At 31.3% G+C, this 24647-nt stretch overlaps 1 protein-coding gene across 9 annotated transcripts in view; it reads right to left on the reverse strand.

Annotated features, from left to right (window-relative positions):
• Positions 1-3180, reverse strand: part of LOC112801221 (putative ubiquitin-like-specific protease 1B) — a 34571-nt gene extending 31391 nt beyond the window's left edge. For 3 of the 9 annotated variants that reach the window (XM_072237112.1, XM_029298325.2, XM_029298324.2), the window contains exons 1-3: positions 2429-3099; positions 2158-2317; positions 1955-2043 (exon numbers count right to left, since the gene is read on the reverse strand). The gene's annotated coding sequence lies outside the window, so the exon portion shown is untranslated. Of the gene's footprint in view, positions 1-1954; positions 2044-2157; positions 2318-2428 lie in introns of all 9 variants that reach the window. The other 6 variants (XM_072237113.1, XM_072237108.1, XM_072237109.1 and 3 more) reach the window with 5 other exon arrangements.
• Between the last annotated feature and the right edge of the window lie 21467 nt (positions 3181-24647).

Consider the following 24647-nt stretch of genomic DNA (forward strand, 5'->3'; position numbering starts at 1 on the left):
CAATTCTCAATAGATTATACATTAATTTTGTTAAAAAAATAACGAATACGTTGGATATTATTATTTACGTACTAATATAATATATATTATCGATTATTAAGTTTATAATTAATTTTTAAGACAATTTTTGGTAATTAAAATTTAAATAATTGAAATTATTAAATGCTAAATATTTTACATCTATCTAATTTATTTTTTTATTAAAATTAAAAAAGAATGAATTGTTAATCAATTCTAAATTTAAATTTAAATTTGAGTAAGAAAATAAAAAAATATTTTAAATTTTGTCTCACTAACTAGAATTAATTTTAAAATAAGAAATTACTTTGTATGTCATATATATTATAGGATAGTATGGTCATTTACTATTTTTAATAATAAATATTTTCAAATAAAATGGTGTAAAAAATTAGAAAAAAATCTATTTATAAGTTTAAAAAATATTAATTTATTTTTCAATAAGATAAATTATATATTGAATAACAAAAGTTGTTATTGATTTTTTTCACACTAACTAATACTCAACGATGGTATTTCAGTACATCATGTTACTAAAAAATATTAATCGATCTAATAACTTTTGTAATGACATAAGTTTATGAATTTGATAATTTAAAAATTATTTCATAAAATGTGAAGTTTTAACAAGTAACAATGTTGATCATAATATTTTGACTTCCAGAATGAATACGATATTGACAAATAAAATTGTCCCAAGTAAATTTTAACAAAGACAAAAATCCATAAATATTGCTATTAATAAAAAATTAATATATTTTAAAGACAAATACAATTTTTTTTGACGGATTTCCTAATTTGGCAAGTCGATGACTAATCCACCACATATTGATGCTCTATTTATTAAGGGTCTCTCGCTAACTAATGGATTATTATACACATAAGACGAGTTTCAAACTCTAAATACTTGTTTAAGCGGACAAATGAGATGACTATTTAATCAATTCAAATTGATTAAAATAAATATTAATTATTTTAAATATTTTTAAGTTGCAAAATATTTATAATAATAATTACTATATATATTTTTATTTAAATATTAATAAAAAAATTTATATAATTTTATATATTATCCCGTACAGGTACGAGAAGATACACTAGTTTTAATAAAAAAATGCACAATATATTCTTATTTTATAAAGTAGTTAAGGAAGAATAACAAATTAAAAAATTAAATAAAATATTTTATCTCTAAAACTTAGACTCATAAATCATGTTTCAAAGAAAATCCTCATCATCATTCTTTCCATTCCGTTCATTAACAATCCCAATTCAAAACATAATTCTTTCTTTGATTAATAAAGTAATCTTAAACCATATAATGCTTAAAATTAAACCTTTTTAAAATAATTACTTCAAATGAAACTTCTAATTTTATAAAATTTCGACAACATCTCCTCTAAAACTTAGACTCTGCCACCCTTTTCGGGTCCCAACAAAACTATTTCTCAAACTCCTTTCAATTCAATTTAAAAAATCAGACCAATTTCAATATCTCATACCATTTTCAATTTAAACTCATTTTTCAACAAATCAAGCTTATTTTCAATATTATAATCCTTTCCAGATCTCAATCATTTCCAACAAAGCCAACCAACATTTACTCAAACCCTTTCCAACAGTTTCAAATCCGAGTCATTCACAAATATCAAGCCATTTTCCAAAACCAAGTTAACTCTAACATCAAATCGTTTTTCAATTCTCAAATTATACTTGATAAACATTCAAATCATATTTTCAAATTAATCTTCCACTAACTATCTCAATACCAACTCAATATTTAGAAATAGCCAAAGTCAAGTAAGCAATCACATTCATTCAAGGCAATTCAATTCAATTCGTAAGACTCCATAATCACTAAAAATATTTATTTGCTTAAATATCAATTTATAACAACTCTTAAGAATAAAAATGAGTTTAATGAAAATGCCCCTACCTCGGAAAGTCAAATCCATAAATTAAATCCGTCACCAGAAACCCTTTCCCTCAGCCCCAAAATCAACTGCAGCTTTAACTCCAGCAAATCTAATCACAGCATATAATAACCAAAACTCAAACTTATAGCAATTATCATGACAAAACCTCAGTGTAAGATAACGGGATAGAAACTAAAGGGGTTTTGAGGCGAGAATAACTTACTGAAGTTAAGAATAAAAGAAGGAACGGCATAACAGCAGCTCCGGTGAGCTCCAGCAACGGCAGCTGTGGTTGGTGACTACCCAGATGGCAACGCAGCTCGAAACAGAACCAAAACTAGAACCAAATGGGGTTTGGAACTGCAACTGAAGCAACATCAACACTGAACAACAACAGTTTATTCTGACATAAATTAAAAGTAACATGAAATGGCTTTTAGGTAAAACTAAAACAAATTATCATGGTGAAAGAAGTAAAACAAATTCAGTCTCACCATGAAGAACAGCAAACCCCACCGGAACAGAGGCGGGCAAAATGGTGAATGGATCCAGGCAGTACAGGGCAGAAATCGAAGCATGATTTTAGCAATGGAAAGACAACTCCATTCAACTTCTACGCGTTATCCTTGAGCTTCACGATAACATCCTTAATCAACGGCAATAAGGCTTCGATGACGGTGGCTAGGCAGGACGTGACGGCAGCAAGTTCGCTTCAACGGCTCCTCCTTCCACGTCTCCTTCTCTCTCGTTCGCTTCAACGATGGTAACAGAGGCGCGGATGGTAGCGAGGATGGCGGTGCTGTGACGGTCGCGGTGCTGCGACGGTCGCGGTGATAAGTTTCTCCACGGCAGTAGCTCCCTCGCGAACGCGTCTCTATCCCTCTCCTCTACTCGCAATTCGCAGCGGTGATGACGTGCGGCTCGGCGACAGTGATGGCTCCAAGGCGGCGACGGTGACTACCCCTGGCTACTGGCTGCATTCCTCTTCTCCCTCTCTTCTCTTCTCGGCGACTACGACGGCACCGTGGCAGCGGCGCGACAAGCTGGATGGTGGTGGCGCGGCTCCCTCCCCTCTTCTTCTCCGCTGGCGCCCTCTCTTTCTCTCTTCTCCATCCCTGTGCATGTGTGTATGTTGGTGTTTCAGAAAGGAGAAGGGGGTAATGGCAGCTGGGAAAGGAAAATTAGGTTTAGAATTAGGGATTTGGAATTAGGTTCCCAATTTGGGAATTAGGATTAGCGGTAGATCAATCATTTCACTAAAATTAGGAGTAATTAAAAATCAAAAATCAATTTTTAATCTACTAATAATATTTATGAAAATATTATTTAATTATCAATTTATAAATTATTTTTAAATAAATACTCTAATTCAATAATTAGAGATAATGTATTTAATTTTTTTTATTCATAAAAATTAAAATATTAAATTTTAAAATCTCAATTCTTTAAATCAATTTATATAAAATTTTTATTATTTTGCAATTACTAAATTTTATAGTTCAAATATAGAAAATTATCCAATAATTATAAAATTATAAAAATATTCTAATTTAATTATCAAAACTTGATTTAATTAGCTTGAATTAAATAATTTTTAAAATTAAATTAAAGTCTTTAATGAATAAATAAATTAAAATCAATTTAGAATAAGATTTTTCAAAAGTTTTGGTCTTACATACATTCCTAAAATAAATTGAGAGTAGAGAGAGGTGCTAGTAACATAAATATATCATATAAATACTAATTATATTAATTATTGACAATTAGAATGATTGATAGTAAAAATGATTGACATTTAGTATAATTATTTATTAAATGCTAACTTTTATATAATTATAAAAAAATACTTTTCTAAAATAAGTTAAGAAGAGAGATGCTATTAATATAAATATCATATAAATACTAATTATGTATGATTGAAATTAAAAATGATTAACAATTAGTATAATTATTTATTAAATATTAATTTTTATATAATTATAAAAAAATATTTTTTTTAAAATAAGTTGAGGAGAAAGCGATATGCATAACGCGTCACATAAACATTCTTGGCGTCATAATGCTACCCGTTCTAGAATAATATAATAATGATAATGATTGTCAAATTTTTTAACTCAACTATTTTTTTTAGTTATACTGAAAGCAAATAAGGATAAAAAAAATAAATCTATAAACTAAAAACGAAAGAAATTTTATATTAAAAATTTAAAAATAACATATCTAAAAATAATTGTCGTAATATATAAATTGAGGCAATAATTTAAATTTTTATATAACTAATCTAATTAAATGCTAATATTAGAACCAAATTATTTAAATAATATTTAAGCTATTCTAGACCTTAGACATATATAGATTAGAATTAGTCTCGTAACAATAACCAACTGAAATAATGTCACTAGCTTGAATATTTAGAATCCGTGAAAATTCATACCATCATCTTATTAAATAAACTTTATCATTCTCTATCCATGTAATACAGCAAGATATAGAATAGTCACACCAAAAAATTAAATTGACCTTTATTCCCATTAATAGCATTGCATTAACGCACTAGAAAGCTGATAATTACTGAAAAAAATATGTTATAAAATTATTTTTATTACGAAAGGTTTAAAAGAATAAAATTTAAATACAAACTAATCTTTGAAATTCTATCTCCAAGTCTGACACAATTTTAGCAAAACTGAACCTAAATTAAAGAAACTCAATCTCATTATATGCTCCACTTCAAAGATTTTCTGGCAGAAATAGAAAGCATGGAAGGAATGAAATTTAAACTTGGCCTGTAAAACTTCTTAGATGCAATTACTTAATAAAAAATCAAGTTTCTTCTAAGAAAACTAACTTTACTCGCATTCCATTAGGTTTGTCATAATATATGAGTAAATCTAACTATCTTTCAGTAACATAGAGTTTACTTCCCCTTTGTTGAACTCTTATAGATATGTAATTAGAACCCTGATAGTAAATACAACTCAAGGTGCTATTTGATGGATGTGATGCATTGTTGTAAACGATTGCAGTGAAAGACAATTGCGCTATAATGTAAAACGAAAAGAATAAGTCTGGGTGAGAACAATTATCAAATTATCAAAAGAATAATAATAGAATGGCCACATAAAAAAATATTATAAAAAATTGTAACTTGTACTTTAAAAGGATCTGTAACACCCTACCACATAGAGCTTTACACATAGGTTGTAAAACAGAGGTGGCGAGGCGCTACGACTTCTAAAATGAAATATAGATAATAATAATAAAAAGGAAATATATACTAGGAGCCTTAAAAAAATGGGTAAAGCAAATTCGCAAAATAAAGAGCGCAACACTCAGAAGATGGAATTACTTGCATGAGAAGAAAACTAAAGGTCATAGAGATGAATATACGAAAGAGTGAGTAGAGAGCCAAGAATACAGTGTAACTACCTCCTGACTCAGCCTACGAAGCCAAGGCTGTCCGGAGAATATTTACATATATATACATAAGTATCCCAAGTACACAAAATACAAAAACAAGTCCCTAACTCTCTTGTAACCTCTATAAGGAACAAAATAAACTAATTTCTTGGAGAAAAAGCTAAGTACGTAGACATATATACAAACTGAAAACCCAAAATACAATCCAAGAATTACTCCGCTTCAGAAAATCCAGATGCCTAGCAAGGAGCCTCTCGACCTGCATCTGAAAACAACAATATAGTATGGGGTGAGAACCGGAGGTTCTCAGCATGGTAAAGATGCCATGCATATAATATATAAGGTCCTGGGAATGTCAGAGGCAATCCTAGAACTCCAACATGCAGTTATAAAACTTAAACTCTAAGCAGAAGCCATAAAAGGGGTAGGTAACCTAAGAATCCAAAACTTACTTACCTTAAACCTAACATTAACACCTAACCAATCCACCCTTTCTCCACTCCTTCATCACCATTGATTCAGCAGAGACAAACAAACAAATAATTTCACACACAAGTAGGAAACATGTAGTGCAAATAGCAAGTATAACAGTTAGCAGGATAAATGTTCAGTTAGGCAATCCCAAGTAATGCACAATCGCAAACAAACAAATGTACATGATGTATGCCTGTCCTATGGCTGATGATATCATCTGTCGGTTATATAGCCAACCCGACATATCTTGGTAGCTAACCATGGACTGAAAAACCCATGCAGAGCAAGTGGATTTGAGCTACAACCCCCTTGCTACTACCCGCTTAACCCAGAGCTAGTGGAATAACCACTACTGCGGCTACTACCCAGGCGGGTTTTTAAAAGCTCAACCTAGAGCAAGTGAAAGATCAACTACTGCTGCTACTATCCAGGCGTCACAAACATACTTTTATTCAATCAAAATCAAGCATGATCGTTATCAATTCTCAAACATTAACCTGGAGCAAGCGGGACGAACTACCATCCTTGCTACTACCCAGGTATTCAAGCATACATTCATTTATTCCAAATGAGTTCAATCATCCATCAACATCTCACTATCATAATGTTCATCATTTTTATAACATTTTCACCCTTCTCATTCCTAATCCCTCATTTTAACCTTTACTTCACCCTTAAGTTACCTTAGTTTCCTAACTCCAATTAATTACTAAGCTTACTAATAAATTCTAAGGTTAAATGGATAAAAATGGGAGCTTAGAGGTTCGAAATCATGTTTGAATTATAAAAAAATACAGGTGCTGAAAAACAGAGTGTGTGCGCACGCACACAGCTCAGAAAGAAAGCAGAACGTGTGCGTGCGCACGGATGCGTGCGTGCACACACCAATCAGAAGCTACTTGGTGTGCGTGCGCCTCACTTGTGCGAGCGCCACCAGCAGAAAGCATGTCTTGGTGTGTGCGTGCGCACAGGGGCGTGCATACACACATTTTGTGAAAAACACCAGGTGTGCGTGCGCACAAAGGTGTGCGTACGGGCTTCTGCTACTACTGGGTGCGTGCGCACAGCTATGTGTGTAGGCACACACCAGAATTCTTGGTTCTGCTACAACTTTCAGAATTTCAGTTTTTAGCATCGGATTTTCGGCGTCCATAACTTTCTCTACAGAATTCAGTTTTTTGCAAACCTTATATCATTTTCAAGCTTTTAAAACCTTCTTTAATTTTTGTTTGGATAGAATTGAATAGGACTCCAAGATGAACGCGTGGTAGCAAACGGCTCGTCAATCAGAACTCCGAATCAAAAGTTATCTTTGTTTGAAGATCAACCTAGGTTTATGTTTATGAGAGAGTTCCTTCCCCCTTCATGCTGAGTTTCAGCGTGAAAATGAATGCCAACAAGGAAGGAGGGTGTTGTTTTGCTTAATTGGGCTAAGTTGAGCTGGGCCTTGGGTCCAATATGGGCCCGGTCCACTTGGTTCAGTCCGTTCAGTCTAATTTTGGGCCAAATTCTTTAAAATTAGTGCCAAAATTCTCATTTTGGTGAGCTCTATCCTAATTTAATATAAAATTCATATTTTAAATTTCTTTTATTAAAATTTAATTTATTGACTAATTATTCGCTAATTTTACGGGGTTTACAGGATCAACTTCGATGAAAAACGAAAAAATACATTTTTATTCTACGAAGTAGTAAAAAAAATAATAAATTAATAAATTAAAAATATTTTGACTGTTAAACCTAAATTCATAAACTTTAAAAGAAACATTATATATAATTTTTAGTAATATAAAATTACTTATAAAAATTAATTATCAAATTATTAAAAGAATAATAATAGAATGAAAAAATTTTCACAGGTGTGATCCTTCAATCATATGCTGATGGGTACTCAATATTAATTATAAATTAGCTTACTGTTAATATATCAGTTGCTTACATTTGGATTTTTCTTTTTTGAGAATTATTTACTTTAATTTTTATATTTTTCTGTAGTTGTAAAAAGATCAAGTCATTATTAAACATCCTGATGTAGCTGTCTTCTCTAATACTCTGAAAGAAAGAAATATCTATAAATTTTTTAATTTTATGATTATCTCTAACTCATAAGTATTAAGAGTTATTAAACATAAATTTCATATTATTTTCAAAGAGAATACTTCTGTTATTGACAGTCCAAATCCTATTATATCATCTTTTGATTTACAACTTTTTTCTATTGATGAAGTACTACAGAAAAAGACTGATTATGATTATTTATTAAGTAATATTTTGTATAATTTTATTTGTACATTCATTCACATTTAGATTTCTAAAAAAAACTATGACACCTTTATTATTAATATTTTATAGTTCTAGGTAGTAGATATTTTTATGTTAGTATCTAATATGTTTTTGTGTATCATATCTAGATTTTATTAGAATTATTTGTGATATAAGAAGAGGAGATGATATAGATTTTAATGAAAAAATTTTTATAGCTGTGATCCTTCAACTATATGGTGATGGGTACTAAATATTAATTATAAATTAGTTTATATGTTAATATACTAGTTGCTTACTTCTGAACTTTTTTTTTATTGAGGATTATTAACTACTTTAATTTTCATATTTTTTTTATAGTTGGAGAAAGCTCAAGTAACTATTAAACATCCTAATGTAGTTATCTTTTTTTTTTGTTCTATAAGAACAAAAATATCTATGAATTTTCTAATTTCATAGTTATCCCCAACTGAAGAATATTAAAAGTTACTAAACATAAATTTCAGATTATTTTTAAAGAGGATACTTCTGTTATTTTCTCTATTGATAAAATACTATAGAAAAAGACTGATTATGATTATTTAGTAGGTAATATTCAGTATCATTTTATTTAAATTTGCATTTATATTTAGATTTCTAAAAATAACTACGACACTTCTATTATTAATATTTTATAGTTTTTGGTTGTGGATATTTTTATATTAGTATCTAATAGGGTTAACTACTTTTTTCGTCCCTAAAATTTGAGGTAAAAATCAAAATCGCCCCCAACTTTTTTTTCTTATTAAAATCATCCCCAACATTACAAAACGTTATAAAATCGTTCTTTTCTACTTCAACTATATTTTTTGACCATATTACCCTTAACTATTAATAAAAATAATATTTAAAAAAAAATAAAACCCTACCCCCACCCCACTCTCTAACATCTCTTCCCCCTCCCCTACCACCCCCAATCCCCTTCCTTCTACTCTATGAGTCTTTTCGAATACTCCCATCTCCCATCCCAAACCCCATTTTCACCACCATCATCAGTTTCAAATTCCCACCATCGTTGTCCTTCACCTCTATTTTATCTCCATTCCTTCATCATCTTAATCATTCACTACCATTCAACTTCATTCATTCACCAGTGAACCAATGAACCTCACCCATCCACCACCATATGTACCCAGTCACCGACACCTCTACTTTCATTCTACTGTCACTCTCTTACCACCAGATGCAACCGAAGACTCCTTCTCATAATCCGCCAATATTACCATCAGCAACAATAGGAGAAAAGACAGAAAAAAATAATTAATTATTCAACAACAATTTTCTTCTGTTAATAACAACAATCATAATAATTAATTTATTCATTATTCATTCCAATTAATAGTTAAAAAAAGAACACAATGAACAAGCCCCTCATAACCCATCGGAACACCAAACCTCTGAGCCAAGCCAACAACAAAATCTACCCCCAACTCACCAGGAGGCTTCAACATAGTCAGTGCCAAGAGATTAGTGGGCATAACAACCTTAACCCCATGAGCATGTGCCTTCTTGATAAACTCCCCATACTCCAGAGTCTCGCCGTCTTTAACCTAACAAAATCAAAGTCACCTCTTCATGATCTACCATCATGTGGAGACAGGCTTACCTTTGCGTAGTTGTTGACGTCGTCTTCTGTAGTGAGGAGATGCTGACAGTTGGTTCGTCGGGGGAGCGGACGGCAAAGGGTAGGTTGGGCGGGGTAATGATGGGGCTTCCTTCGTGGTGGATGTAGTCGTCGTTGCCAGTGGGTTGATAGGTGGCGGCTTGCTGCGGATGGAAGCTCTTCGGCACCGGTTGGGAGGCGAAGGCACAGCTACGTGGGTGAGAGAGATGAGAGAATGTTAATGAGAGAGGGGTATTGGGGATTGATGATGATGGTGGGATGGGATTTAATTTTTTTTTTTTGGAAACTGATAATGATGGTGGAATGGGATTTGGGGTGGGTGGGGGATAGGATAGTTCGAAGAGACTCAGAGAGTAGGAGAAAGGGAATTGGGGGTGGGGAGAAGGGGGGAAGAGACGAAGAGATGCTGGGGAGTGGGGTGGGTGGGATTTTTTTTATATTATTTTTATTAATAATTAAGAGTAATTTGGTCAAAAAATATAATTAAAATAGAAAAGGACGATTTTATAACGTTTTGTAATGTTGGGAATGAATTTAATAAGAAAAAAGATCGAGGACGATTTTGATTTTCACCTCAAACCTTAAGGACGAAAAAGTACTTAACCTTATCTAATATGTTTTTGTGTATCATATCCATATTTCATTGGAATTCTTTGTGATCTAAAAAGAGATGATATAGATTTTAATGAAAAAAATTTTACGGTTGTGATCCTTCAACTATATGCTGATGGATATTCAATATTAATTATAAATTAGCACTCTATTTAAGAAGATTATATGTTCTGATGTTTCATTTTACTATAAAGATTTCTAACTACTATTTTGTGTACTTTAATATTTTTTTTGTTCTTATAATACAGGCAAAGAATCCAGTGCAATGTTTTTGGAGATTTCTTTCCAATGTTGGATATAACTCTGTTAATAAAATATCAAAAAATCTCTGTAATTGTTTTGGAATCTTTTAAGCTCATAGTTAAAACAAGTCAATATTTGGATCATTTGAGTTTATATGTTACTTTTTTTAGTGTATCATATTACTAATTTTTTAATTTTTTTAGATAAAGTTGTGTTACAAAATATTTTAAATGTATCCACAATTTCTGTGAATTCTGATTTATAACAGTTTGTTGACTTCCTTAGTCAGTATGTACATTTCTTTAGATCTATTCTTTTTTTATTTGTGTGTTATGTTGTATTACAAAATTTTAGCCAAATTAATAATTATTGTTATTTAATGATTTTTAGCTTATTTTTTCCTCTGGCATTAATTCAAATACAGTATTACAAAATGCCATTTCTCAAGATTGATTCATATCGATCTAAGAGGTTTGTTCTGCAAGATTGATGATGAAACTTTTGACTGGAGACTCATGAGAACCATTGCTAATTTGAAATCTAAAAATGAGGTTTATCTTTTTTGGATGTTTTTAACTGTTTGTATGGTAATTCAGTTATTCTAATATTTTTTATTTTTCTGTAAAATTATGTTTGTTTACTTTTTTTTCTTTGCATTGTTCATTTTGTGCAAATAAAAAAATGCAGGATGGACAATTCTTTGTATTAGAAAAGATTATCATTTATTACCAGTGTTGTTGATGATCCTGAATGGTGGTATTTTTGTTGTATTTATGGTCATCCAATTGTAGGAGATAATGGTGTCAATATGTTTAGCCTTATAGGGCTTTAGCCCTACTTTATAGGGCTAGAAGAATAAAAAACCCTATAACTAATAGGGTCAAATTTTTAAAAAGTCCTCGGCCAAAAGCTCAAGGGTCAACCCATGGGTCACATAATCCTTTTTATTTTACATTTTCTATCTCAACAACACACATAAAACTTATTAAAAGTCATTAGTTTGTTCTATCCCTTTGTCATTTTTATGCGTAGAAAATAAAAAAATTGAAAAATAAATGTTAATAATGTGCATTGATCATATTAAATCCAACTTTTAACTATATACATCAAGAAATCAAACATGGCATGCACTATCTCATCACCCTTTTTCTTACTCTTTAGTATCTACCATCAATAATGTCTCTAGAAAATCAAAATAAAGTTGACACAAAAATTTATCATCTAAAATCATGAATGTTGAGGGGGATGCATCGTTTCTGTTGACACTTTTTCTTCATGAATTTCACCAATTTCATCATCAAAAATCAACCAATTAAAAAACAATTAGAAACTCAATTTAAAATATTATTTGGAAAAAATAGCATAAATATTTACCATCATGATTTGGATCAAATCCACGTAACCAACTCTTTGTGCAAATAAGCATTTGGACATGCTCATGAAGAGTGGAAATTCTGTATTTTGTTAAAACACGACCACCAATATTGAATACAGACTCAGATGCTACCGTAGTGATGGAAATACTTAAAACATCTCTGGCCATAACTGACAGAGTGGGAAACCTATTCTCGTTAATCTTTCAAAAATTCAGCACATCATACTTCAAAACATCTTCATTGGTGTGAATCAAACCTTCTTTTTTTAGATAAATCTCTAATTCATCTTTATCCTTGGAAGTTTGGATTTCATAGTCAAATTCTCTGAACTCCTAAGAGATGTAATATAAAGATTATTTAAGTAACGAATAAACATAATAGGAGAAAAATAATACTATATTAAAATTAAATACCTTCATCACCATTTTGCTCTTCTTTGTAATCCTTCCTTCTTCAGGTGACTTAGGAGATTGATCACTACTTTGAGAAATTGTTGAACCACCAAAAGTATTTGTATACTCTCCATACAACCTTTAAAATTTCTACTATACTTCATTTGCCTTCAATTCAAAGGTTGAAGGATCTAGTTTTTTGTAACAAAAATTCAAGAACTTTAACTTTAATCGAGGATCAAGAATTGCCCCAAAAGTCAAGACAGTGCAATAATCCTTCCAATATTTATCAAACTTCATCTTCATTCTGAAAGCCATGTTCATAATAACAACATCATCACAGGTTTGATTGTCTTCCAAAAGACATTCAATTTTCCAAACTTGCATAAAATACAAATTTGATGTTGGATATGATGAATCCAAAATGAGGTTTGTAGTTTCATAAAATGGCTCTAAAATTTCACACATTTTTTTTGCTAAGCTCCATTCTTCATTTGTCGGACAATATTTATAAGCTCCATCTACAAAACTAAGGATGTCAAATGCTTTTTCAAATTTAATTGCACTTTCCAACATCATATATGTAGAATTTCATCGAGTTTGAACATCTGATTTTAGACCAATACCTTCTTCAATTTCTGCTTGTTGCACACAATCTTTAAATTTCACCATTCTCCCATCAGAAGCTTTCACATATTTCACACTCTCTCTGATTTTAAATAAAGCTCCAGTAGCCACCTTTAACCCTTCTTGCACAATCAAATTTAACATGTGAGCGGAGCAACGTACATGAAAATATTCTTCATCGCAAAGAAAACTATTCTGCTTACGTAGATGAGTTTTTAAGATATTTTGCATGTTGTCATTTGCAGAAGCATTATCTAAAGTAATAGAGAATACTTTCTTATCAATACTCCATTGCTTCAAAGAGTTAAATAAGACTTCTTCCAGATTAGTTCTAGTATGGGGAGTAATCATTCGATAAAAATTCAAAACCTTACTCACTAGCCACCAATTTTTATCAACAAAATGAGCTGTCAGACAAATATATCCTTCAGTGGTAGATGCTATCCACACATCAGATGTCAAACAAATTTTATTAGGTATCCTAGACATCTTCTGCTTCAATTTCTCTTTCTCTATTGAATAAATCATTTTAAGATCTGAAACTAAAGTGTTTCTAGAAGGCATTATAATTGTTGGACTAATGTAATTAATCCAATCTCTAATACCTTTATACTCAACAAAGCTAAACGTAAGATCATGTTTTGCTATAGCCTGAGCGAGTTTTTTTCGATGAACATTCTGATCAATTTTGGTTGGAAGACCCTCTATATCATCATCAAATCTAATACTAAGTGGTATAGATTTACAAGAAACTATATGACGACTCAGATGAAAAGTCTCGTAACCATTCTTATTTTTTGGATTTTTTCCAATTTTGTATTCATTATGACAAAAATTGCATTCAGCCTTTTCAATACCATCTCTGTATTTTCTAATCTTCTTAAAAAACCTCCAAACATGAGATTTTTTAACAGAATCAACACTACTAGAAGCATGAACAGTAGTCTTAGAAATAATCTCATCATCCATGTTTATAAATTTCCTAATCATATCCAAATAATGTGTATTGAAATTCTATAGCAACAACAACAACATTAATTGATTCATATTAATTATTCATCTTATCTAAATAGGCATATGCAACTGCAAAATTCAACAAATTAAACTAATATAACAACTATATACACATTAGAAATGACTAAAAAAGCTACCTTCTATGAGATTATGTGCTTATATAAAAACATTTAATCACAAAAGTCTTTCACCAATCTTGAAGGGGGGGATATTACCAACTCTTTAAGTCTTTCATCAATTCGAAATTAACACAGTAGACACTAGACAGTACAAAATGTTCAGAAATTCCAACAATGAAACAAATCAAAATCTGCACACTTAGTAGCCACAAGCAAATAACAATGAGAAAAAAAAGGAGCTCTTGATAAAGAGTTACATACTTACTTAATCCAAAACAACAATTCCAACATTAAAGCACCTAGGTTTTATTATCTCCCTTATTTTTTCCAGTTTATATACTCCCTCATCTGTCTCAAACCCAACTATTTATCATCAAAAGTTGCTCAATGGTACCATCAATCAGCAATCAAACACAAAATAAACAAAGTCTTAATGCAAATAAGTGAATAATTCACATACATGCAAGGTGAATTGCATACACATGTTACAGATTAATAATCTCCACACCCAAACAACTATCTCCAATCCAAATAAGTTTGAAAAATAATTTACTACAAATTTTCAAAGTTTTTTCATTGTGACAAGTTTGAACTAAAAAACCTACAAGGTATTCACACTCTAATATTTGCTTTAAATTCTAAAATGATCGCAATACTCTCAAATCTAGTATCATGAAACTATGTTAAACCACCTTTTACAGTTGTTTCCACGTGAGTATCATTCGTGTAGAATGTGTTATAATATTTGAAAGTCATTGTCCTATATTAAAAATATTGCAGCAACCCTTCTTGCAAAAAATTATTGCTAACCTTACTAAGCTTTAATCACCATAAAATTTGATATTCACAAGCTTTAAAATAAATTAGATTCACAAACTTATCAAAATTTGGATTATGTAATAAAATTCTGCATAATTCTAACTTTTGCCAACTATCAACTTCAACCATAAAATCTTGTTTTAATTAATTTTAAGAGCACAAACCCAATTTTAATACTCCATTTACCTACGATAAATATTTCAAAAAGGTTAAATTGAAATCTTTGACAAAGAAAAAATGTCGATAAAGATTTTCACAAAAAATGTCACGTTGCAAGTATAGTTCTTGGTCATAGTATGTTGGCGGAGGTTGTTGTCATGAAGGTTGTCCATAAGCTTGAGGCTCCTCCTACCTTTGATTGTCATCCTTGATGCATGTTCTCAGTATAGCTTCCATTCCCTACAACATAATTTGAACCAAATTCATAGCCAAAGGGGTGAGAATTCATAGTAACAAGAGAAAATAAAAACAAAAACTAACAAGAAATAATGAAAATAAATTCCTAAAACTAGAAACAACTAACAAAGAAACAAAATGCAAACATATTCACAATATTCACAATAACCAATAATAATGCACACATTTGCAATTCTCCGGCAACGGCGCCAAAAATTTGACGAAGAAAAAATGTCGGTAAAGATTTTCACAAAAAATGTCGCGTAAGTATAGTTCTAAACCAACAATTAAACCTCAATCAGTTTTTAAATTGTTTGTCATAAATACTAACCCAATAAAATTAACCAAAGTATTTAAACCTCGAGTCGTCTCTCAAGGAATTGTAGGAAAGTGTAGTTATTATTGGTTATGGGAAAGTATATTTTTGGGTTTTTGAAATAAGGAACAAGAAAACATAAATTGCGAGAAAAATAAACTAATAAATAAAAGAGAGCTCTTAACAATGATTGAGAATTAGAAGTCCTATCCTTATTATCATAATCAATTGTGATGGTAAATGTAAATTGCTTTCACTTAGTTAACATCTAACCAATGGAGGAAGGTCAAGTGCATACAATCAACTTGAGTTCATAAGTCCTAGTCAACTCATAGTGAGAGACTAGCTTTGGTGAAGTTCAAGCTTATTGGCAATCTTCAATTACCAATCAACAAAAGAGTTTTGATAACTCAAGAGTCTCTAAATAATCAATCCAAGTCAAGAGCATAAAAATCTAAATTAAAATCCAACCAAGCATTTTATCAAACACTTGGTAGGCACAAAATAAAAGCATATAAAAGTAATAAGAGAATGTAAAATCTAAGACCAACAATTACAATGAATCAATAATAACAAATGAAGAGAGAAGCAATAAACATGAAATATCTCAAATTGCATTAAAAAGGAAATTGAATCTAACATGGAGAGTTCATAAACTAAATTGGGAAAAATAGAGAAATCAACAAGAGAAGATAAACTAAGATGCTAGAATAATAAAATGTAGAAGAGAAACTAAATTAAAGCAACCTGGAAATCTGAATTTGAGAAGAACTAAACCTAAAAGAAACCCTAAAACCCAGAGAGAGGAGAGAGTCTCTCTCTCTCTCTAGAAAACTACATCTAAAATCCTAAAATAATGTGAATGAAAGTTGAATGAATGAATCCCCCCTTCCAGCTTCACTCTACAGCCTCTAATCAGTGTTTTTGGGCCTAAAACTGGGTCAAAAGAAGCCTAGAAATTGCCCCCAGCATTTTTTATAATTGTTGCACGTGATGCTTTGTCACGCATACGCACCGGCCATGCGTACGCCTCGCTGAACAATTCCTGGTCACGCGTATGCATCATCCACGCGTACGTGTCGCTTGTCTATTGCACCGGTCACACTGATTCTGCTATGCGCACGCGTGGACTACACGTACGCATCACTTTACTGCAAGACAACTATGGCAAATTGCATATCATTTTAAAGTCCCAGATGTTAGCTTTCCAATGCAACTAAAACCGCCTCATTCGGACCTCTATAGCTCAAGTTATGATCGATTTAGTAAGAAGAGGTCAAGATTGACAACTTAGCAATTCCTTCAATTTTTTGTGTTTCTTCCACTTTTGCATGCTTTCTTTTCATCCTCTAAGCCATTTCTGTCCTATAAACCCTGAAAATACTTAACAAACATATTACGGCATCGAATGGTAATAAGAGAGGATTAAAATTAGCAAATTTAAGGCCAAAGAAGCATGTTTTCAATCATAGCACAAAATTAGGAAGAAAAATGTAAAACATGCGAATTCTATGAATAAGTGTGAGAATAATAGATAAAATCCACTCAATTCAGTACAAAATAAACCGTAAAATAACGGTTTATTAATCTTTTCCCAAAATTATCATATTTTGGATTCACCAACTATTAAGTAAACAGGTTTTTTACTATATAAGCAAACTTACTAACACTCATTAGAAATCTAATTTTGAAACTCAAACACATCTAATCTCACACTAGTGAAGTAATGAATAGTAATCATGTAGTCAATTCTCATCCTAACTCAAATTTGATTCTCAATTCCATAATATCCTTTTGGGAAGAAATTGAAAACAAGTTCATAGTTCACAGTTCAGGTTCACAGTTCACAATTCATAGTTCAACCATTTTGAAATCACCCACCTCAGTTTATTAACAAGAGAATTAAAATGGGTGATGTAAACAAAGAAAGAAGAAACTCAGAGAGGGACAAAAAATGAAGAAACCCACCTTTGATTCCGCGTGAGGGAGGAGAAGCAGCCACTGATTTCATCCACTGCATCAAGAAGGATGAGCACCGCGTTAGGGAGGAGGAGCAGCCACCGCGTCGTCCACTGGGTACAACCACCGTCTTAGGAAGACCAAAGCGCTGAAGTCAGCCACTATCGTAGGTGGAGCAAAACGCAGAAGTAGAATGCAGAGAAGGAGGGGAAAGAGTACCGTAGGTAGAACGCATATCCTTTCACCGTTTCAACGCAGAAGTAGTTCTCGGGTCAGGGTCTCAGGGAGGAGATTACATTTGGGGCTTGTAGGGCTTATAGGGTCAGCTCTATTTTTATTTTTGTTGGGAGGGCTTAATTAGGGCTGGACTTACAAAATATGATTTTGTAATTTTTGGAGATGTAGTCTAGAATTATTTTGGAGGGTTGAGGGCTAGCCCTAAGGTTTGGGTTAAATTGACACTTCTAGTAGGAGATGACAATGTTTTCCGTTATGACTTGTGCAATTGGAAAGCTGAACATGTTATTATCAAGTAAATCCATGCACATTATTCTGTTTTTTTATTCTATACATTAACTTTATTAATTCTACTATTTTATTACCTGTTCATCTCACTGTGTTCGCGAATTAAACTAAACAATAAGTCCTTTATTCATGTATTTCATTTGTTTTTTAGGTATAAAGTTAAAGTTTTAGTTGAAGATGGTACTTGTACTAGCATGTTTGTTCTGTTGGATACTCCAATGACTAAATTACTTGGAAAGACTTGTTTTGAGGCATTCCTGGTCAAAGAGAACAATGATGAGGTAAAAATCATAGATGTTATCATCTTCGATCAAATTCTAATTCTATTATGTGTATAATAAATTTGAAATCATAACCATGGATATAGTATATACTGGTTGTTGACGTGAATTTTTTTCTTAAATTATATTGGGGAATGCAATTTTTGTATTATCCTACCTTGTTCCAAAATCTTGTTGGGATGAAAACAATTTTCAAAATTCAAACAAAGAGTTACGAATCAAAGTTATTATGGTACATTTAAGATTATCAATGTTCTTGGTGATCTGCCTTTCTTTGAAAAAGCTGATGTAGAAAAGTCTAATAATGTACTTAGATGCTCTATTCACTGTTAATAATTATAACATTTCTTTATTTACATTTTACTATATTTCTCTTGTATAAGAGATTACTAATTATAGATTTACATAACATGATATTTATATCAAGTATAATAATTGCAATGACTAATTACGTATGTTAATGTTTCGTATTCAAATATATTAGGTTACATATCTTATCTTGTTTGTGTGATCTTTATGTTAATTAGGATGTTATTGGTGGTCTTGTATTTACTCCAATCTTTAGTGACTACATTCAATATACACAAGTTGAGAAACATGAACATCAAGTAGCTACTCAAATTCCATTACAACTGGAGACTATTAAAGACATTCTTGATGATGTTATATCTATTAAGAAGTCTGCGTCATCAAAGAGTGTTAGAACCCATTTAGATTTAAAGTTCAATCATTTTCATTTAATTTTTCTTGTATTTTTGTCCTAGTATTCACATATTCCATACCTAATCTATATGTGTATATATATCATATTTATTTCAGGATGAAATCTGTTTCATATTTGGTAATATAGTCTTTGTGTTGAAAAATCAAAAGTGGTTCTTTTTGGCGTGTTTATGCAGTACACCAGTATCTCGTATAATAGATGTACATTATTGTAGTATGTGTTGAGTGGAATGTGTTGATGTTATCTTAAAGGTATTGTTTTTAGTTATTCCAAATTTTTTTTATTTCTTTGATTTGTTCTCTTTTTTTATTCTTTGTATTGTCAATTACATTAAGCTATCGGATCAAGATATACTTGTTACACATGCAAATGGGTGCAATATTTTTATCCTAAATGATGCTGAAGTTTTTCAAATTCTTAATAAATGTTGTTTTGACTTTTTAAGAGAGAATCTAATTTTTTCATAGATAATAAAATAATTATTTATTATGGATATCAAAATTTGTCTATTTATAAGGTTATAATTTTAAAAATAACATATCAATGTTTATTTCCCTTCTCTTTTTGTGTTGCAATCATTTTATGATTATAGTGTTCCACATACTATTATTTCACATATCAAGAATAAGCAAGTGGTATTCATAATGGATCCAAGGCCCATTGGTTATAAGTTAAAAATATCTATTCATATTGTTCGTACAATTTGTGATGATTCGTCCATTATCAAAGTTTTTGAAGATGCAATTAATATGAATCAAGAAAAGGTTGGAATACCAATTCTAATATATAATTTTTTATGGTATATATATTTATCTCATGTGCTGTGTACATCTCTAAATGCAACTAATATTCTAACATTTTTATTCATTCATTTTTAATTCAGTTATTTCTTTTGGAGTTGTGTGTTCTTCATTTTCCGTTGGAATCTAATCATTCTATTCAACTTCATTCTTATGTGAATACTAATGGTGCTTCAACCTCAAGTGTTCAATTTCATGATGTTTCACCAAAATCCGTTCTTCACTGGAATTCTTCGGGCCTCGGTATATTATTTATTAAAGTAAATCAAATTTCATGCTCTCTTATTAAGCATTTTTATTTGTATACCTTACTACCTTTAATGCAATTGACTTCTTTGACTTAAGATATTATAGCAATTATTTTTTTTTAATTCTTTTTATAGTTTTATCTTATGTTATTATTAATTTTAGTTGTATGATTGAAATAAAAAAATTGAAACATTTAGGACTCATTTTTTATTAATATACATTCTTAAATCGATTTCTCATACTTAAATGTAAGTAACATGTATCTTTTAATTGTATATAATGCTCTTTCGTTTTTTTATGTAGCATGCTCGGAAAGTGAGAATATTGTAATCTCTGCAATAAATTCTAATGATAATCATCAAGATATTCACCTGACAATTGGACAACAAGTCCTTCTTCGTCTAAGCCAGTCTCGTGTTCATGAAGATGGTATTGAAAAAATGTATGAGTGTAGTGGCTAGATTATATAATTTTCATTTAGTTCATTAAAGCTATTTATACGTATGTGTAATATATTATAAATATTATTATGGACATGTGTAAGGAAATGAAGACTATCATGTTATATATAATACATATAATTTGGTTTATGAAATGCTTGCAAATTTATCATATATATTTCTATGTATGTCAATTTGTGTCCGGTAAAATTGGTTGTATTATTGTCTATCATAATACTATGTAAAATAATGATTATAGCATTAAAATGCTATGAATATAAAGTTATTATGGGTATAGTATCTTTATTAGAAAGTAGAAAATTACGTTTTTGATGAACCATTTTGATGAGCGGATAATTTATACGCTTTTTGGCATTATTTTTAGGTAGTTTTTAGTCAGATCTAGCTATTTTTTAGTATATTTTTATTAGTTTTTAAGTAAAATTCACATTTCTGGACTTTACTATGAGTTTGTGTGTTTTTCTGTAATTTCAGGTATTTTCTGGCTGAAATTGAGGGACCTGAGCAAAAATCTGATTCAGAGGCTGAAAAAGGACTACAGATGCTGTTGGATTCTGATCTCCCTGCACTCGAAATGGATTTTTTGAAGCTACAGAAGCCCAAATGGCGCGCTCTCAATTGCGCTGGAAAGTAGTCATCCTGGGCTTTCCAGCAATATATAATAGTCCATACTTTACTCGAGTTTGACGACGCAAACTGGCATTTAAACACCAACTTCCTGCCCTATTCTAGCGTTAAACGCCAGAACTGAGTTACAAGCTGGAGTTAAACGTCCAAACTGGCACGAAAGCTGGTGTTTAACTCCAAGGAAAGTCTCTACACATGAAAGCTTCAATGCTCATCCCAAGCACACACCAAGTGGGCCCAGAAGTGAATTTCTGCATCATTTACTTATTTCTGTAAACCCTAGTAACTAGTCTAGTATAAATAGGACTTTTTACTATTAGACATCTTTGGATTATCCTTAGCTCGATATTTGATCAGTTTTATGGGGGCTGGCCATTCGGCCATGCCTGGACCTTCATCACTTATGTATTTTCAACAGTGGAGTTTCTACACCTCATAGATTAAGGTGTGGAGCTCTACTGTTCCTCGAGTATTAATGCAAAGTACTATTATTCTTCTATTCAATTTAAACTTATTCTTATTCTAAGATATTCATTCGCACACAAGAACATGATGAATATGATGATCAAGTGACACTCATCACCATTCTCACCTATGAACGCGTGTCTGACAACCACTTCCGTTCTAACTGAAAACAAGATTGAATGTATATCTCTTGGATTCCTGGTTCACAACGCATGGTTGTCTCTCCTAACAACAGAGCATTCCATTCCGTGAGATCAGAGTCTTCATGGTATAAGTTAGAATCAATTGGCAGCATTCTTGAGATCCGAAAAGTCTAAACCTTGTCTGTGGTATTCCGAGTAGGATATGGGATGGGATGACTGTGACGAGCTTCAAACTCATGACTATTGGGTGTAGTGACAAACACAAAAGGATCACAGGATCCTATTCCAACACAAGTAAGAACCGACAAATAATTAGCCTTATGTAACCCGTAGTTGGACCATTTTCACTGGGAGGACGGGAGGTAGCCATTGACAATGGTGAAGCCCGAACATACAACTTGCCATGGAAAAGAGTATGAATGATTGAATGAAGACAGTAGGAAAGCAAAGATTCAGAAGGAATAACGCATCTCCATACGCTTATCTGAAATTCCCACCAATGAATTACATAAGTATCTCTATCTTTATTTTATGATTATCTATCTTTTAATTATCAAAACTCCATAACCATTTGAATCCGCCTGACTGAGATTTACAAGATGACCATAGCTTGCTTTAAGCCGACAATCTCCGTGGGATCGACCCTTACTCGCGTAAGGTATTACTTGGATGACCCAGTGCACTTGCTGGTTAGTTATGCGAAGTTGTGAAGAGACGTGTGAATCATGGTATTATGCACCAAGTTTTTGGAGCCATGCCTAGTGATAACAATTTCGTGCAGCACATTTTAAATTCAATTTAAAATGATGTAATATACCACAATGTAATGTAAAAATAAAGTATATTCAATTTAATATAGATAATGTATGACATTGTTATTATTACGATATTTAATTTTGTTATTAACTTTGCATTCACAATATATAATTTCATGGTTTTGGGAGAAATAAAAGAAAGGGGAATATATAATTAACATTTAGTATAAGATAAAAAATTAATAAAATTTTTAGTTATTATTTTTTATATTTGAAACAAGTTTAAATAAATAATAGCAGAAATTTAAACGTAACTAAATTGCAGTCCATGAGTCAGGTTGAAGCCAAAATCTATAAGTCACCATTAAATCAAACATAATCCTAATATTAGACATCACTCTCTCCCTCAACCATCAGTCAGCCTCAGCCCCTCTCCACTTTCTTCCTCGCTGCCGGTCAGCCTTTCCACATTTGTAGTCCTTGCATCACCCTTTCCCTCCCTCACAGTAGCAGCGGTTGTTGTTCATCGCCTGTCGTCCTGCAGTCGCGCTTCGAAGCCATAGCCCGAGTCTTCCAACGCTTTGCAACTGTTGTCGTTCTTCGATGTTTTCGTTTTTTAAAATTTCTCATTATTTCATCATATTTTTTGTTTGAAGCTAATTATTTATTCTTGGTTCAGTTAAGATCTATTACGATTTACTTTATTATTCTAATACACTCTATTTTCATTAAGAGAGAAAATCTTGGGTTTCTTCTCCAATGTTAATAAGAAGATTAGCAAATTTTTTCAAATTGGACAAACTTACTTAAGTTTCATACCTGACTGCTTTATCTCTTTTTAACCAAAGTCTTGAAATTAATTATCATATCAATCCTTTTTTCCCTCTTTGAACTAATCATTACACAATCACAATTTGAAAAATAGGTTTTTACTCTAAATCTTATGGTCATTGATAGTTCTTTTATTTTATTATCTAAAAATTGACCTTATACTTTGTAAGTCATCAAATTTAAAATATGTTACTTTATTTTTTTCTCTTATACAACATAAATAATTGAGTACAAAATAAATATTGACTCTAAACAGAAATTTAGGTGTCCGTTTTTATTAATGTAATTGTCTGAAATGACTCTAGCCTATGATGGTGACGCTAACCTATAATAGTATTGTTCTGTTCTATTAGGAGGTTTGTAGCAATACAACAACACTAGATCAAAGGAAAAGAAAGGATTTTTAGGCTTTGGCTTTTCAACAGGCAAGTAACCAAATATATGTAAGATTATATGATGCATTTTGAACAGACTATGTTATACATGAATTAATTTTAGATGTAACATCGAATATAAGGTGAGAGAGCTCTTCCACCAAGTTTTATAGCAACTTATGAAAATAAATTAGAGTTAATATTCTACGTTATTGATGAGTTGGATAAGAAAAAGTATAGGTAGACAATGAGAATACTAAACAATGTGAACAATAAATATATCGGATGTTCAAGTTACTAGGTGTGTGGATGGTTATACTAATACTAAGATTTAGGTGGATAATTTAGGAGTATGGTGTGTTTTTACTTTATTGAGCCTATTGTTCACATTGTTCACAAAAACTATTGGCTACCTAGCAAAATCCTTTGGATAATTGCTTGGTGTTGGACCTAAAACAAAAACATAAATAGTTGCTTATAATTGACGGCTCATTTGAGCTACTTAGAGATTTCTATTTTATGTGGCTAACCGAATAGACTAAAAAACACTTGACAACATATGTAGAGTATTTGATATAAAGTATAACAGGAATGGTGATCCTTCATCACCTGATGTGGTGGTACTGTATGGGTCTGAACCATCTGATCTTGAGTTTTCGTCAAACGATAATGAAGATATAATAATGAAAGGTCTTGATCCTAATAATCCAATAGAACTGTTTCATGCAAGCCATTCATCAGTTGAGTTGAGCAAAGAAAGTTATAAAACAAAAGAACTGTCTAACA

The sequence above is a fragment of the Arachis hypogaea genome, chromosome 5 (genome assembly GCF_003086295.3).
Source record: "Arachis hypogaea cultivar Tifrunner chromosome 5, arahy.Tifrunner.gnm2.J5K5, whole genome shotgun sequence".
In the NCBI taxonomy this organism is placed as follows: Eukaryota; Viridiplantae; Streptophyta; class Magnoliopsida; order Fabales; family Fabaceae; genus Arachis; species Arachis hypogaea.